The sequence below is a fragment of the Miniopterus natalensis genome, chromosome X (assembly GCF_054644295.1).
Source record: "Miniopterus natalensis isolate mMinNat1 chromosome X, mMinNat1.hap1, whole genome shotgun sequence".
Lineage (NCBI taxonomy): Eukaryota > Metazoa > Chordata > Mammalia > Chiroptera > Miniopteridae > Miniopterus > Miniopterus natalensis.
In genome coordinates, this window is record NC_142103.1 from 96,192,360 (window position 1) to 96,211,044 (window position 18,685).

Genomic DNA, 18,685 nt, shown 5'->3' on the forward strand with positions numbered 1-18,685 from the left:
TAATTCTCTGTTCTCAAAATTCCCTCTCACATAATTCTTCATTTCTCTTGCAATTTTCTATTCTTTCCCACAACTACTGGTAATTAGTAAATTCTTATATATGTTGGAATCTTTTTTCTGGACTCCCTATATAATTTCATTAAACCATTTGTTTATTCTTATTAAATTACTATATTAATTGGGCCTTATAATATTTTCTCTCACCTTGCAAAACGTTTCCCCTTCTATTCTGATTTTAAAAACAAAACAAATCAAAACAAAAATGCCTTAACTCTTCTCAGGCATTTAGTCTTCCACCTAAGAAATAAAGGATATTTTATTCACTTTTTTATTTTTATTTTTATTTATTTTTATTTTTTTAAATATCTTTATTGATTTCAGAGAGGAAAGGAGAGGGAGAGAGAGTGATAGAAACATCAATGGTGAAAGGGTCATTGATCAAGCCTGCAACCAGGCATGTGCCCTGACTGGGAATCGAACCCCGATCGCCTGGATCCTAGGTCGACGCTCGACCATTGAGCCATGCCCGGCCGGGCTTTATTCACTTTTTTAAAAAACATACAAAAATTCACCTATTGGCATTCTAACTAGAATTAATTGAATTAATATATTAATTTAAAGAAAATAAAGTTTTCTTATTGTCTTCTTCAAGATTAGAAGTGTCTTTTCATTTGGTCAGCTCTTGTTTTATGACCTTCAATTGAAATTTATAAGCTCTTTATGGCAGCTCTGAATCTTTCTTATTAGCTTTCTCTTAAGAATCTTGTGTGTTTTTTCCAATAATATAAATGAAATAGATTTTTTACTTCCTTTTCTAGGTACTTATTGCTAGAAAAGAGAAAAACAGTTGATTTTTAAAATACATATCTTCTTTTCTTCACACAAGTGAATTGAAGGGGTACATTATGTAGAGAGCTGGGGAAATAGGCCTCCAGGTGGAAGGAACATTAAGAGCACAGGCATGCTTAATGAGGAGGGGACATGCTTAATGAGGCAATAAATAATAAAAATATCACCATAGCTGTAGGCAGTGGGCAATCAGAACAGTGGTATAAGGTACAGTTGGAGAAGCACTTGGGCAAGATTACATAGATGCCTTATGGGCTGCATTGGGTTATCTATTGCTGCATAACAAATTACCTCAAAATTAGCCACTTAGAGCAACAATAAACATATACTACCTCATAGTCTCTGTGAGTCAAAGATTTGTCAGTCATTTAGCTGGGAGGATTGGGCTCCTGGTGTCTTTTGAGGTTGCAGTCAAGATGTCAGCTAGTCATCTGAAGGTTTGACTGGGGCTGGAGGATCTACTTCTAAGATAGTTAGCTCGCAAGAACAGTGCTGCAGACATTTTTTTTGTTTCAACCAATTCAATTCCTACTTAATGCCTGAAGTAAAACCCTGAAATGTGTGCATAGTCACCTTTCTCTGACTATATTTCCTTGGCTCCTATGCTAATTTTGAAAGATGTGTTTTTTAATATGAACCCATCTAAATGTCAGACCCTGGCTACAAATATTACAATCATGTACATTTCTAAAGCCTGTGAGTGTTCTTTTGGAAACACAACAGCATTTATAAGATCAAGAGGACAGTAAGAAAAGAACCATGAATATTTTAAAGCAAGAAATATGAGGGGCCTCCAGATTTTGATAGAATCTCCTTGATGAAATACTGTGTGTAGTTCCTACTCTATTGCAATATTTCTCAGCATGGAGAGTCTGTAACATCTACGTATTTGTAAAAGGGAGGCCTTGTGTAAATAAAAAGGGAGCAGACTTGGCTGGAGAGAATTACTCCATCCTCAAAGAGCTTAGTCTCTTCTTTCAGAATTAAGTTACAAGTTTAGTCTTAGGCTATGACCCTACAATTTACATAAGTTGTTGTTCCATATTTTTCTTTTCATTTTATTAAATTTATTATTTTTAAAAATATATCTTTATTGATTTCAGAGAGAGGAAGGGAGGGAGAGAGAGAGAGATAGAAACATCAAAAAAAATAGTGAATCAGTCAAAAGTCAGAAAGAAAGCAATGTATTGAATGAAAATTAATAAAATTCAAGAAAATATCCAGGATCCACCCAGCAGAAGAGATACCAAAAAAAAAAAAAAGTATCAGTGCAATGAGAAGGATACCTAGAACCTTCCCACTGGCTGCAGTTCTGGATTTGAGAAGCGTAGTGCATTAGGATCTAGCAAAGCCTGGATACTCCATCTCTTATAATCATCCAATTCCTCCTCTCTATAATTCTACCCTCATCTGCTTGACCTTCTGATAAATAAGATGTTTCTAGACATATCAGAAAGGGAGTACCTTGGAGAGAAGACTCTGTGGCTCAAGTCACTAGAAATGCCTACACTCTTACATAAATTAATAAAATTTTTAACCGGTTTACAAACTAGACTCCTATAAATTTTATTTTATGGTTTGCTGGGACCTGATTGCTTCCTAGAGCAGGAGGAAATAAAGTGGCATGCTACTGTTTCTTTTCTCTCTCATTTTATATTCAAAAAGAAAATCAATACATTAATGTTAAAAGCACCTAAAACTTTTTAAAAATCTTGATAAATATGGATGAAGAAGTCTGAAATATGAAAAAGTCTGAATCGTAGGACACCGCTAATGAAACAATAATCTAACCTGCTAACAAACTTTTGTAAATATGAGATGTGTTTAATTTACTTTATTTATTAGACAAGTCATGTGTAATTAGCCAAAACCACTTGCTCACAAGCAGTTACACCAAGGCATAGAGTTCTTCACCCCTGGTAAACTCCCTGATACTGAAGAGACAGTTTCATCTGTATCTGTGTGTTGTAAGCAGTACTGTCTCTTTCACAAGTGAATAAAACTCAAACTAAATTCGTTCAAGCAGGAAGAGGAAGTTAGGATAAAGATTTCTCCCAGATGTCCCTGATCTGGCTAGAGTTGCACCTGGTTTGGTGGTGCTTGTCTCATATCAGCCAAGGACAAAGTAACTCCTTGTTTATCTCAGCTTGGCTTTTGGTCTGTGCCCGTGCATGGTTCATGCCCTGGACACAACGTCTCCGTTGACAAACATTTCAGATGTCTCCCTTAACAAACATTTTGGTTTACGAATGATGGAAACCCTGAAGGAAATGCCCCTGTTTTCGAACACACCTCGGAAGTCGAACATGACCCTTGGCTCCCGCTGAGGGCAAGATCCTGAGGCCCAGCTGTCGGCTGTTGATCCCTCGGTTTCTGAATGTTTCAGAACTTGAATGGGCTTCCAGAACGGATTACATTCGAAAACTGAGGTACCACTGTAATCCCAATATATGTATGCTATCTTGAGTATAGGTATTTTCTTGGGATAGATCCATAAACATTATCAAATTCTCTAGGGATCCTGACCTCAAAATATTTATGAGCTACTGCCTTCGTACCACATATGTCTTTTAACATTCTCCCACACCAGGGTATATAAACATATACTCCCCTCAGTATTTCCATGCTACATTATTACTTAAACTTTCTTTTTAAAAAAAAATATATATATATCTTTTTATTGATTTCAGAGAGAAGAAGGGAGAGGGAGAGAGAGAGAAACATCAGTGATGAGAGAGTCATTGATCGGCTGCCTCCTGCACGCCCCCAACTGAGGATCAAGCCCACAACCTGGGCATGTGCCCTGACTGGGAATCAAACCTTGATCTCCTGGATCCTAGGTCGATGCTCAACCACTGAGCCACGCCTGGCCAGGCATTAGTTAAACTTTCTTAAGGCTTGTACAAAATAAATACAATAAAACCCACAAATTCTAAATTATTAAAATCATGTTAGCAACTTTATCATGCCAGACAGACAAATTTCATAGTGAATCCCTTGGCACTGTTTGACTGTTTTTTTAGTTATGTATTATCACTTTACTCTAATGGGAGGCACCAGTCATGTTAGAAAAGCATCATTATTATGTATGTGATCTTTGATTAAGGTCTGGCAATGATAGTTCCAAGATTTATACTAGTAAGAAATGAAGCATGAACTATTTCAGATTGAGAACCAAAACTCAGCTAAAAAAGTCCTTGCCTCTGTCTTTGATTACTCTTAATATATTTTATAGTTAAGGATTTCTCCTGATACCTGAGCTTACTTCTGGAAACTGCATCTACTCTCATGACCTCCTTATTCAGCTTTCATTAAACTGTCCACAAAAAAAGTATGTCTTATTGATAAACTTGGCATACATACTTGATAAAATAGGTAGTTTATCTGTACTAACCTAAAATCATGTCTAAAGAATATTAAAGTTAGGGTAGGTTATATTGTATGTGACTACACCAGTTATGAAGCTTTATCTTGTAATCCAGAGCCCAATTTAATGTCCTCATAAACAGAGACAAAATTCTGAGATTTTTTCAAGCATACAGGTAAGGAATTAGTAGATATGGAAGAAACACCTCCTTTCTAACAAATAGTCAATTTGCTAAAAGATTATTTATTTGCGACTAGTAATACCTATAATATTGTAACTAAAGTAAATGGGAAAATAGGAATCAGGTTACAGACTGTTTTGATGAATGTGTATCATCACATAGGCAACATGGAATAGGAAAGAGATCTGAAGTGAACTGGATTTTAGACCTGGCTTTACCTCCATTCTACTTTTGTGACCTGGTTATATGATCTAACCTCTTCAGTCATCAGCTGTCAAATCAGAATGGTGATCTCCAGCTGAGCCATCTTCCAGTTGTAACATCCTAAAATCTTATTTCTATCACTCTTATTAGAGTTGGAAGCAAATAACAAGGACCCAAAATAACTGTGGCTAAAACAAGGTAAAGATTTATTTCTTTCTCACATAAAAATTGAGAAGTAAGCAATCCAGGGCTGGCATAGCAGCACTGCTTCACAAAGTCCTCAGGAACCCAAGCTCCTTACAGCCCTAGGGTGTGGCCCTCATCCTTGTGATCTAAAATAGTGGCTAGAGCTCCATTCATCATACCTGTGCTTTAGGCAACAAGGTGAAGAAAGGGAAAATAAGATAGGAGGCAAAGAGCATGCACTGGCTATCTTTTAAGGAAGATTCTTGGAAACTGCCACACATCATGTCTGCTAATATTCCATTGGCCACACTAAGTTGCAAGGGAAACTGGGAGATGTATTTTTCATTTTGGGTGGCCATGTTTCACAACTACAGATGGGGAGAATGGTTACTGGTGAGCACCTTGCAGTATCAGTCACATACATTATCTAAAAAAGTCAACACTTTTAAAAGAGTAACAGGAAATCTCATTCAATATTTAGCAGTAGAGTTATCTATTTCCATAGGATTTAAGACCTTTCTATTTCAATTCGCTTCAAAAACATTTCATTGTTTTCCTTTGTCAGTCACTGTGCCAAGCTCTGGGGACTCAAAATGAATAAGACGGGCTTATTCCCTGTTCTCAGGGGGCTTACATTAGGATGGGGAAGATCATAAATAAGTAATTATAAGTGTGAAAACTGTTACATAAGTGAAAGAGCAGGGTGCTTTTATATTTGTGACAATTTATCCACCAATTCTTCTAGACTGTCTGGACAGGGGAAGAACAAAAACGAGTTTTGTAGGACTTTGTATGTTAACTAGATTTTTTTGCATTACTCTAAAAGCTTAACCACTGGGACAAAAAAGACGAATAGAATTGAAACTGCATCAGAAGGGGGAAATCTCTCATACAATGTAACTTGAAGAGAGAAAAGATTATTCATCTTCATTCAAGTGTTTTTGTGCAGATAAGAATGACATCAGTGGTTTTGAATTATTTAATACTTTGTTCCACAGTGTCATTTATGAGCAATGTCTTTAACAGCTCAAGATTAGAAGCATCTTAACTTTACATTTCATTTACCTTGGTCACATAGTTTTCAATTATACATTTTCCACGATGGTTATACTTCAATTCCTCCTTTCAATTTATTAAAACTCTTCTTTGTTGAACCTGAGCAAAATATAACAGAATACATGCAAAATACAAAAGTAGAAAAAATGAAAATAAGTAAACAATCACCCCCAAATAAATAACCCACAATCTAAAACATTGGCCTTGCTGTACAAAAAGTCAATAAAGCAAGTAAAAAGAGCTAAAAATGACCAGTAAACTAAAATTTGTGAATAGTCCTATAAGATAAAAAAATATATTAAATAGTATTTCTCTCTGAGGTGAAGGTGTTATGACACTAATGGACTTGATGAATGAGTTTAGATACTAAGTTAAAGCTTGAAATAGTACCAGGGAAAGGCATAGTTCAGCAGCAAGGGCTGTAAGACTAGAAATAATAAGTAAATCTGAGCCAAGGGGGAAAATGAGATCATAAAAGCAGTCTGTTTGAGGTTTAGGTCTGAGATTTGTATAATTAAAGTGAAAACTTTTCCATTTCAGGGACTGGAATTATGTTGAAATGAATTTTGATAAAACTCACCATTCAAACTTTATGAGTATGAGCCCATAATTGCTACCTATCCATTATATAGAATGTACCCACAGCATTCTGCTGGCTGAATTAGTCATGACTCATTGGTATGTTTTTAGAACATTTAGATATATTGGTTGCCTGAACATTTCAGGCAGTGTTGTTCAAATGTACCACAATCAGAATACTTCAGTAATTTTCTCCATTTCTAATTAAGCACTAAAACATCACAAACCACTTAACATATTTCGTAGAATAGATTTTGGTGAATTATGTTTTACTTATTCTAAAAGAATTTGACAGTAACTTAATTAAGACAGTGTTGGTACTGTTTTTAATGTTAATGATACTCCCCTTCAATAGAAATAAATATTGACTTGGTTATTTATTTATTTATTCACTCAACTTTTATCAGCATCCCTCTGCACAAAGCCCTGTAGTAGGACATATGGGGAATATTCAGATGAATCAGGCAGGGATTCTGCCCATCCTAATATCACAATTAATTTAGGAGGCTAAAACACATGTATAAATATCTATAACATAAAATAGGAAGTGGTAAATGCTAAAAGAGATGTGGACATAAAATTCAAGGACAGTGAGAGTATATTGCCATCAGAGATGTATAGGAAAGGCTTTGTGGAGAAAGAGCATGAATTCATTCCACCTTTCAAGAAGAAACCTACTGGAAAGGTCCCAGCTCTCAAAGAAGTTGCAGTACAACAGGAAGGCAGGCAATGAGCAAATGAAGATTTGAGAATGCAGTGCTACAGGGAAAGGGAAAGAGCTTGTTGAAATCAAGAAATAGAAATAGGGCAGTGTGTTCAGAATGTAAAGAGAAAAGGGGATAGCGATAGGAGGTGAAGTCAAAGGAACAGGTAGGGTTCAAATCATGTAAAACCATGTAGGCCATAGGAAGGAGTTTGGATTTTACTTTGGAAAGCCATTAAAGGATTGAGCAGGAGGATAACATAATCTGGTTTGCATTTTTTAAAAATCACGGTGGTTGCAGGGTGGAGAAGAGATTGTAGGGAGGTAAGAGTGGGAGCAGGAACACCTCTCAGGAGGCAACTAGAAGAGTTCAGGTGAGAGAGCATCGGTGACTTAAATTCTACTGATAGTGAGGGGCCTAGGGAGAAGTGAATAGATTCGAGATCTATTGTGAAGATAGAGCCAAAAGGACTTCCTGATGGATTGTACATGGAATGTGAGGGGAGTAGAGGAATTAAAGAGGACTCCTAGGCTTTTGACTTATGAATGGCAGTGACATTTAATGAAATTGAGAAGGCCTGGAAAGGAAGTGGGGCTGAGAAGAGAATTCTAATTTGACCATGTTAAGTTTGAGATATCTGTTGGACATCCAAGTGGAGATATCAAGTAGACAGTTACATATACAAATCTGTAGCTCAGTGGAGACATTAGGGCTAAGGATATAGATTTGTGAATCATTAGCATATAGATGTATTTAAAACCATGGACCTGGATAAGATCAATAGGGAGAAAGTGTTGATAGAGTAGGACAGAGACTGAGAGCCAGGTACTGGGGCACTTGAAAGATGGATAACATTTTGATAGGCAGAAATGAGAAGGGCATTTAACAGGAAGGAACAAAGTAAACAAAAGCTCAGAGACTGGAAAGCGTTTAGCAGAAGTGGGGAAGCATGGGTAACCCATTTAGGGGGAGCCTATAATAGATATCAAGTCCTAAATTTGGTACACAGACTTCACTGAAAAATTATGGAAGGTTTTTAATTTGTGAAGCAATTCTGCTCCTGATAGTGTCCAAGTAGCTCCTTTGTGACCATCTTTCTCTACGTAACAACTATAAACCCTGGACAAGATTTTTTTTTAATCCTACCTGAAGACACCTACCAGCAAACAAAAGCAGGCAGATACTGGAAGGGGTCAACATTTGAAGGGCAGCATCAGCTCTTTGTGAGTTTCCCATATTTATTTTACAGCTTTTGCCTCAAGGCAAGTCCCAGTCTTCACCAAACAGAACAGCTAAACCCTCAGTCTTATTAACTTGAAGAACTAGAGGACAGAGTTTAGAGTGAGGTGGGGGGATGCAAATGTCTGAATGGAGACAGAAAGGGAGTACTTTAAGTTCTGTATTTAAACTTTGCCTAAGTCATTGGCTGATCCTAGAGGTACACATGTGCAGGGCAGACTCCAAGAAGCCTAAGCAAGGTTAAAAAAAACCTGAACCAAAATTTCAGCTGCTGCCCACCGTGGGGGAGACAGTTTGGAATCTGAGCTCAGCCGAGTTAACTGCCTGCAAAAACAAACAAAAAGTTCCTTTGGAGGAACAGAACAGAATCCAGAATCTCTAAAACGTGTCATTTACAATATCCAGGATACAATCCAAAATTATTAGTCATATGAAGAAATAAGAAAACATGACCCAGACTCAAGAGAAAAAAACAATAAGTGGAGAGAACCAATGGGGATGACCCAGATGTTGAAATAAGTAGACATAAAGAAAATATGCTTGTAATGAATAAAGCTGAGGAGTGAACTCATCACTCTGTATCTTAGAAGAATGAATCTTAAATTAGTGTGTAAGATTAACTTGAGGATGCAGAGGCCAGAGATCGGGGAACAGTGAGGAAGCTTTGATGAGTGAGTAGTTTTACAGATATGAAGAGAGGAAATATGGCAAAAAGTTACTTTGAAAAATGTCATCTGACTGACTATGGGAAGAAGTGAAAGGAATCAGAGATGACGCTGAAGTTTCAAGCATGGTTGACTGAAAGAATGGTAGTAACACCAACAGTAATAGAAAAATCAATAGAGGATATAAGGCTTTGATATTTGATTACAAATTAAGCTTTCAAAATATTGAGTTTGAAGTGTTAACATGTTACATAATAGAGTATCCAATATGGAGTTCCAAGTTCAAGATAGAGCTATGCAGAAGACCAGAGTCAGGGCTAGGGAGAGTAATTAAAATTCCTATGAAAATGGATTCAATTTCCAGGAAAGAATACATATAATTAAAAGAGAAATAGTATGTATTAGTTATCTATTGCTGCATAGCAAATCAAAAATGCTTAAGACAACAATCATTTTGTAGCTCATAATTCTACAGATTAGCAACTTGGGCTGAGCACCTTCCCTCCTCCTTCAGAGATTGGGAAGACACCACACAGACCAGCCCCTGCCCCCCCATACCCTCAGTCTCTCTGTCCCATCTGGGCTTGGCAAAGAAGGGCAACTCCTAACACTGGTAGAGCAGCTTCTTGGTTCCTCTGTTTCCCATCTGTAAAATGGGTGTCCATAGCCATTGATGGGATGCTTTGAAATGGCAAGGGGCAGAGTTGCCGAGCACAAGTCACATCAGAAGCTGCTCGTGATATATTTTGTATAAGGACCACTTTGGAAACAGGTGTATTTCCTCCAGTCGGTTTTTTGTTGTTGTTGTTTTTAATATCTTTATTGATTTCAGTGAGAGGAAGAGAGAGGGAGAGAGACAGTTGAAACATCAATGATGAGAGAGTCATCAATGATCGGCTGCCTCCTGCATGCCCCTGACTGGCGATCGAGCCCGCAGCCCAGGCATGTGCCCTGACCAGGATTCGAACCACGATCTCCAGGATCCTAGGTTGATGCTCAACCACTGCGCCATGCCCGGCCAGGCTCCAGACAGTTTTAATGAGTAGCAGTACTGCATCACATGCTACACAGTTCAGGGTGAGAATTTTCTAATAAACCTTTCTGATACTAAAAAAAAAATTATACTGGTCTCCTGTAGGCTCATTCATATATCTGCATCAGCTGCTAGGTCAGCTTTCCTGACAATTGTTGGAATTATGTTGAAATGGATTTTGATAAAACTCACCATTCAAACATTATGAGCATGACCCCATAATCACTACCTATTCATTATGTAGAATGTACGTCTTTCAAGCCTCATCTGAGATGACTCACCTCTGCTCCATATACTCTCTCATCCTGTAATAATCTAACCTTGGCTTCTTCGCATGGGTTCCAAGAGAGCAAGCAGAAGTATGCATGACCTCTTAAAGCTTAGACTTGGAACCAGTACCATACTGCTTCTATCTCATTCCATTGGCCAAAGCTATTCATCAGGTTGTCCCAGATTCAAGTAGTGAGGAAATAAACTCCACACTTTGATGGGAGAAATTGCAAAGTCACATTATAAAGGTATGTGGATACAGAAAGGAGAATAATATATGGTCATATTGCCACCTACCACATAGTCAAAGAACTTTGAATTTGCACACCCATGTTTCATATAGCCATTATTCACAATAGCCAAGAGGTGGAAGCAACCCTAAGTGTCCATTGACAGGCAAATGAATAAATTATGGTATATACATGCAGTGGAATATTATTCAGCCTTAAAAAGAAAGGAACTCTATATATGCTACATGTGGATGGACCTTGACATTATGCTAAGTGAAATAATTCAGTCACAAAAAGACAAGTATGTTTCCACTTGTATAGGTATCTGAAATAGTGAAATTTGTAGAAACAGAAAGTAGAATGGTCGTGGCCAGAGAGGAGAGGGGAAATGTGAGTTGTTTAATGGGTACAGAGTTTTAGTTGAGGAAGATGAAAAAGTTCTGAAGATCGATTGCACAATAGTGTGAATATACTTAACACTACTGCCCTTACACTTTAAAATACATTGTTATAAGTTTATTATAATTAAAAATAAAATATTTTTAAAGATAGGACTTTGGACTACCTTTTTTTTTTTATCCTCACCTAAGGATAATTTTTCCATTGTTTTTCAGAAAGAGGGGGAGAGAGAGAGAAAAAAAAAACATCGATGTGAGAGAGACACATGGCTTAGTTGCCTCCCACATGAGTCCCGACCGGGGCCAGGGATGGAGCCTGCAACCAACGTATGTGCCCTTGGCCAGAATCGAACCAGGATCCTTCAGTCTGCAGGCTGCTGCTCTAACCACTGAGCAGAACTGGCCAGGGCTGTACTCATTTTTTAAAGATAGACCTTCTCCCATCTTTTGGGGAAAGGAGAAAAAAGAGAACCAAAGGAACTAACGGAAACCAGTGTGGCAAGTGGAGCTTGAAAATTGGAGTAGGAGTTCTCTACTTTTCTGTCTTTAAGGATCACTGTCAGATAAAGGGTTCTAGAATTTATTCTTTCCTCAGTGGAGGAAAGAGGAGAGCATCTGCTCATGTGTCCTCTTCTCTACAGGATTCTAGAGTTCACATGATTTCTCCAATTATCCAAGCTTATAATATCATGATGAAAATTCTAACCCCAGACCCACCTTCTTTTCTCATTAATGCCAGCCACATCTCCTGATCCTGGACCTCAATTCTGGTCTCTTAGTTTCACATCAAATTCATCATTCCCAACTAATAATACAGTCTGCCTCCAGCCCTTCTCAGAACCACAGACCCATCTTGCTCCCAGAGAGCAGACATCCCTGCAAGTGATACATACCTAGAGTAGTTTGCAAGTTCTGCTACACTCAGGGATTTGTTTGCTGTGGTCTGTCCTTTTGCTGTCAGATGTCCCAGATGTCCACATTTGCCTAGTTCTGCCTTGCTCCCTGCTCACTCACTCCACATTCAGGATGTCTTGTAACTAGACCTGGATCCCTCCTTCTTACCTGAAGCTGCTGCAGATATTTAAATCAGGGAAATGCACACCCCAAGAGCCGAATGGGATATCAGCATACAGTGAAAATTTAAAAACACCAAATTTTCACCCTCGCTGATTGGGTTCAGTGGTTAGAGTGTCAGCCCGCATACTGATGGCTCCGCAGTTCAATTCTGGCCAAGGGCACATACCTCAATTGCAGGCTCTGCCCCAGTCAGTCGGGGCACATGCAGGAGGCAACCAGTTGATATGGCTCTCTCACATCGATGCTCCTCTCCCCCCCTCTCTCTCCCCCCTCCACTCTTTCTGGAAAAGCAATGGGAAAAATATCCTAGGGTGAAGATTAAAAAAAAAACAAAACACCAAATTTTCATGACTGTCTCAAAAATATACTTATAATAGACTTGTTCAAATTGGGATCCAAACAAGGTTCATGCATTACATCTGATTGGCTCTTTTAGTATAAAACATTACCCCTTCCCCCTTTTTATTCATTACATTGACTTGTTGCAGAAACTGGATCAACTAAACCAGAATAATATATCACACTCAATATATTTATCTATTTGCTTGCTTCTGGTGTCATTTACTTTCTTTCTCTAACCCCCTTTTTGCCCAAAACAGAAGTTAGCTCTAGAGCAGCATTGTTCAATAGAACCTTCTGCCATGGTGGGGATGTCCTATAACATGCACTGACCCTGTAGCCACTAGCCACAGGTGAAACTTGACACTTGAAATGTGGTTAGTGGACTGAAGAACTGAATTTTTTAGATTTTACTGTCTATTACTTAATTTACATTTTAATAGTCACATGTGGCAAGTGCTACCATGTTGACCAGTACAAATCTAAATGACTTAATTAAATTTCACTTCAGTTTTTTGGAACAAATACTTCATAGGGAGTACTATATTCTTTTTATTGCATGACATAAAAGGCTTGTAGTGTTTAATTGTTTCAACTTTTTTGATGCTAAGATTGATCAGTGAGTTGAGGTGGCAATACAATAGCCTAATCCTTCCCATTTCAAGTTCCCCATCTACCTTTTATCTAATGGTTTCATTCATTTATAATTGTTGCCTGAATCAATTCACTCATTATGGTGCTTTTCTAAGTCTATCATTCCTTCTACATTTATAAGCCAGTATTTTTCTATAAAGACCTTTCATCAACTAATATTATATGGAATACAGTTTATACAATAAAAGGCATGATAGCCTGCTGGTGTGGCACAGAGGTTGAACATCGATCTAGGATCCAGAAGATCGGGTTCAATTCCCAGTCAGGGCACATGCCCCGGTTGAGGGCTCAGTCCCCAGTCAGGGGGCATGTAGGAGGCAGCGGTCAATGACAACTCTCTCATCATTGATGTTTCTCTCTCTCTCTCTCTCTCTCTCTCTCTTCTGCTCTCTGAAAGCAATAAAAAGGTATATTTGAAAAAACAAAAGAAAGGGCATGATAAATTCTTTTTTCTCTTTAATTGTCATTAATGGCTGGGAAAAAAAGCAGGCTTCTTGCATCTATGTAATGGTGCTGGGATTTTATTCTAAGCTATGGAAATCCATTGTGAGTTTTAAGCAGGGGATGAACAACATGACATTTTCCTTGTAGGAAGCACCCTTTAGCCATAGTGTGGTGAATAGGTGAGGGTTAGGAAAGTTCCAAAGGGATCTGTCATAATACAGGCCAGAGATGGTGAGAGCCTGAACCCTGGTGGGGTGATGGATAGGAGAGTAGGACAAAATCTAGATTAGAAAGCAGAATCAACTGTCAAATAATGTAGAGGGTGGTGGGGCGAGAGGGAGTATGGTAGGATAACAGGCTGAACCCTAGAATTCTAATTTGGTGAACTAAGCAGATAAAAATGCCCCAAACCACCCTGAGGAGTACAGGAAGAGCAGTACAGAGAAGTTACTAAATGAAAAACTAAATTGGCCCAAACATGGACCTCCCAGACAGAAGGAAACATTTAGGAAGCTATAGCATAATTAATTTTTCACTTAAGTCTAATGAATAATAGTGAGTGCATACTATACTATGGGGAAATTGCTCATATAGAATTGTCTGGATCACAGAGATATATAAATAAAAATCAAGGATTATTTTGCTAGCATTAAGTGTTTTGCCTGAAGAAATTAAATTCTAGGCTCTATTCCTATCCATTTTTAAACAATTTCTAAATTCCCCTCTATCATTATTTTTCCCTATTGCTTACAGAGATGTACCTATTATTTTAGGAAATCTGTAATAGTAGATACAGTGGTTTCAGATGTGAAAAATGCTCTGCAAGCATATGAGCAAAAATCTTTTCAGTGGTTGTATTACTTTGCTAGAGCTGCCATAATAAAGTACTACAAACTGCATACTTAAACACAACAGAAATTTATTGCTCACAGTTCTGGGAGCTAAAAGTCCAAAATCAAGGTGGCAGCAAGGCCATGGTCCCTCCGAAACCTGTAAGGAAATCCTTCCTTGCCTCTTCCTAGCTGCTGGTGGTTTGCCAGCAATCCTTGGCATTCCTTGGCTTGTATATCCATCATTCCAATCCTCTGTCTTTACATGGCATTCTCCCAGTGTCTCTGTCTTCACATGGCCATCTTCTTATAAGGTCACCAGTCATATTGGATTAGGGGCCCACTCTGTTCAAGTATGACCTCATCTTAACTAATTATATCTACAATGACCCTGTTTCCAAATAAGGTCACATTCTTAGGTACTGGGTGTTAAGACTTCAACAGATTCCTGGGGGAGGGGAGGCATAATTCAACCCACAATACCCTAAACAAGAAAGATAAATAAATTTAAAAATAATAATAATCATAATAAAAAATAAATAAGTAAAATTGGCACTAGCCTTTCTAAAAAAAAAAAAAAAAAGTACAGATTGGTAGTTACAAAAAGTCACGCGGATGTAAAGTACAGCACAGGGAATATAGTCAATAATATTGTAATAACTGTGTATGGTGCCAGGTGGAAATATCAGGGAGAACACTTTGTAAAGTATATTGTTATCTAACCACTATGCTGTACACTTAAAACTAATACAAAGTAATATTGAATATAAACTGTAATTGAAAAGTAAAATAAATGTTAAAAGATCCATTATGAACTATGGCAAAGAAAGTTTTCATTTGAAAATTATCTCTTTAGCATTCTTTTAAAAGTCTTATATTGCTCTTTGGAGAAACTGGATCTCTTTTTTTCAAAATGACATTCACAGAATCTTGCTGTCTCCGCAAAGGTGAAATAAAATGAAGAATAAGAAAGTGATATGACATGCAGATAAAATTAATAAAGACATTTTTAAGTACTTATTCAATTATATTTTATGATACATTTTTCCCAAGCATTTTCCTGAAATTTTTTAAAAGAATTAATTATACTGAAAAACAGTCATTCTTTATCACACTAAAACACTAACTTTTGCTAACAAAACCTATTGTTAGAGTGAAACAAGATAATGTATATAAACCATTTAAGAATTTGCATGTACTCAATAGCTATTGAATGCTATTAATATATATTTAGCATTCTTTGAAGTGAAACAATGATTAAAGAAGTTAATACATGTGAAACACTTATAATACAGCCTGACACATAGTATATACTCAATAATGTCTAGCTGTTACCATCATTATAGAAGAGGGCAAAGTGTCCAGCACTGCCAGTGATATTTCCAGTTGATTTGTTCTTGCTTACATATGAACTCAACATTTGCATATAGTTTCATTAGGTGGGGCTTCTTAAAATCTAACCTATAAAATCCATCCCTTATTTAGCAGGCAATTATAGTTCTTTAAATTTGATTTGATTTCTTTTTAATAAAGAATTCCTTAATATTTATACCCCCAAAGTATTTATTTCACTAGTTACCAGAAACATGACTTGAAAATAAGCTACTGAAATCATAATTGACGTGTCATTTGTTGAAAATGTACTTCATTAATGAATATGGCATTATTAATCCACAGCCAGTTTTTCCAGCAACAGACCCGATTTAATGCTGCCTCACTCACATGATTTTTGTAATTAAAGCTCCATATTTCCCAAACATAGAGATTTGGAGTTTAGTGGGTGGTCAAGGAATGGAGTTCCATTTAATTCCATAGTTTTTCCTAAGTCACTTCTCCAGCTGAGATCTGATGATGGGCTAGTCTTAAACGCAAGTCACTGAAAGAGTCAGGATATTTTTTGAACTATCTATTCTAGCTGCAGACTCAAATCTACATTCAAAAGCACAAATATAAACTTAAAAAAAAAAAAAAGAATGTAACCACAATAACAGCCATGCTCTAAAACAGCAGTTTCATAACCTTGGGGTTTTGGTTTTTTTTGTTGTTGTTTTTTCATAGTGATGAGTAGGAACCGGTGGTCCTTGGGTTTTTGCTTCAAAATGGTTTGTGGACTGAAAACAATTGAGAACCAGTGCTCTAACTAACCAAACTAAATTGATAGTTACAAAACGGGAATGTTTATCCTCTGAAGGAATACTGTATACTGTGATTTTTGGTTAATGTTAAGGCAGCTGTTTTAATATCAGTTTGAAAATGAAATTTGAATGTACTATCTCTCTCTTATGAATAAGTATTTATAAACAAGAACATCTAGTGGATCTTTTCTGTTCTAGTAAAATGAAAACTAAAGAAAAACAGTAGCTTATTAAAGCTCCAAGAATGGCTTCTCCGTTCCCTGTCAAGTCTCAAAGCCCCATAATTCTTTCCCTTCAAACAACTCTGAAACAAAATGACACCTCTAAGGATTAAACATTTTGGAAACCAATAAAAGAAAACATTAAAGCATGTCTGACACAGACCTCTCCTCCATACTTCCCTGTTCCTCCCATATTCCCAACATAACTATGAGTCAGACAATGTTAACTTTGAATCATACATTTGTTAGTTTCTTTTGAGCATTACATAAACAAAGTTTTGATCATAGCCTATGAGGCAACTGACCTGTAATCATTTGCATTTCAACATACAGTGGCTTGAAAAATAGAACCCTAAGTTACCCTCTACGCTCTTTTGTTGAGTTCCACAGGAAGTTACTCAGTATCATTTTTTGGGGATACAAGAGTACCCTAAAGAATAGATTACGCCATAGGAAAATGCTCACACAACAAAAGGAAAGAAATAAGGTTCCAGGGTGAAGTGTTTGCATTACATATGTACGCACGAATACTCCCTTTCTGAAGCTGCTAACAATAGTTCCATTTATTGAGTGACTATGTGGCAGACACTTGTGCTTAATGCTTTACAGACATTATTTCCATTTAATCCTCCCAACAATTCTGTGAGGTGGTTATTACTATCCTTATTTTCAGGTAAGGAACACAAAGTTTATTCAGCAAATATTTGTTGAGCGACTAGTCTGTGCCAGACCCTGTTTGTTCTAGGCTGTCGAGTTGAAGCTTAGAGACATAAAGGAACCTGGAGTATGGACACAGGCCTGTCTCTGCTTTTACCATGATCCCATACTGCCCAACTGGGAAGAATGTTAAAGTAAACATTTCAAGAATATGTATCATAGAATGTCTTCTCTTTAGTTTCTTATAGATTTTATTGGCATCTTTCATCATAAGCAACTATAGAATCATTGAACTTTATTTCTGGAGGGGAACCTGGAGAAGATACTTACATTTTCCAAAATTTGAATTCTCTCAAATAGATCTAGATATTCCTGTTTTCTCTTGAGATGTGTGTCAATCAGGAAAATAGTCTTAATTTTTATTTGGGCGAATTTCGAAGAAAACCCCAAATTCATACACGTGAAAGATATGTCACCATGTATTTTGTTTCATTATTGTCTTCCACGAGATGAAATTTGAACCTAAGCTTTAATCTTTCTTTCTTTCTGGAAAGAAATAGTTAAATAGTTTCCAGTGATTATTTTTTCATTTTGTGTGAAAAATAAATATGCTTCAGATAGTGTAAAGAAAAAAAGTTTTTTCAGAGAGGTGATAATTACACTTGATGGGTTTTCTTTAGTAGTGACAAACCCATAAGTAAAAGAGCTGTGAATTTTGGATATATGTGAGCTAGAGATTATGCCATGAGCCATAGTCATCTTGGAACTTTTCCAAACTGATGTAAATCCATTTTTTGGACAAATGTTATTTTGTTAAGTAAATGCCCATTTAAACTTGTATACAAAGGTTATAATTATAGCAGGAAATTGTTGGGGACAGAGGAGGTTAAATCTGGTTGTCCTGTCATACATCAGGAATGATTTCTTGGAAATCTAGTCCATATTTTCTACTGAGGTTTGCTGTTTCCCTTTGCTATAGTTTCAAGTAGTAAGTTTCCAATATTTTGGTTCTGACCAAGAAGTTTACATGTGTGTGTTGGGGGGTGGAGCATAGAATCAGTAGGTAACTGAATCAGCCCTTTCTGCTGACTCTGCACCCAGGAGTCCAAAAAGACAGCATAATATGAGGATATCGCATTATATGCCTTGTAGGAATATATAGGTTTCAATGTTAAAGGAAAGTTCTAAAGCAACACTGTCCTATAGAACTCTAATGCAAAACTTGACAAGCAAGCCACATGTGTAAGGATACATCTTATAGCAGTCACATAATAAGTAGAAAGAGGTGAAATTACTTTTAACAAAATATTTTATTTAGCTCAATATATTCAAAATATTTCATCATGTAGCCAATATAAAAATTATTG

The 18,685-nt window shown here is 36.9% G+C and overlaps 1 non-coding gene across 1 annotated transcript; it reads left to right on the forward strand.

Moving 5' to 3' along the window:
* Window positions 1–2,908: 2,908 nt before the first annotated feature.
* LOC148090632 (small nucleolar RNA SNORA48) lies at window positions 2,909–3,044 on the forward strand. The gene has a single exon (XR_015713784.1). It is a non-coding gene; the product is annotated as a small nucleolar RNA SNORA48 (small nucleolar RNA).
* Window positions 3,045–18,685: the final 15,641 nt, after the last annotated feature.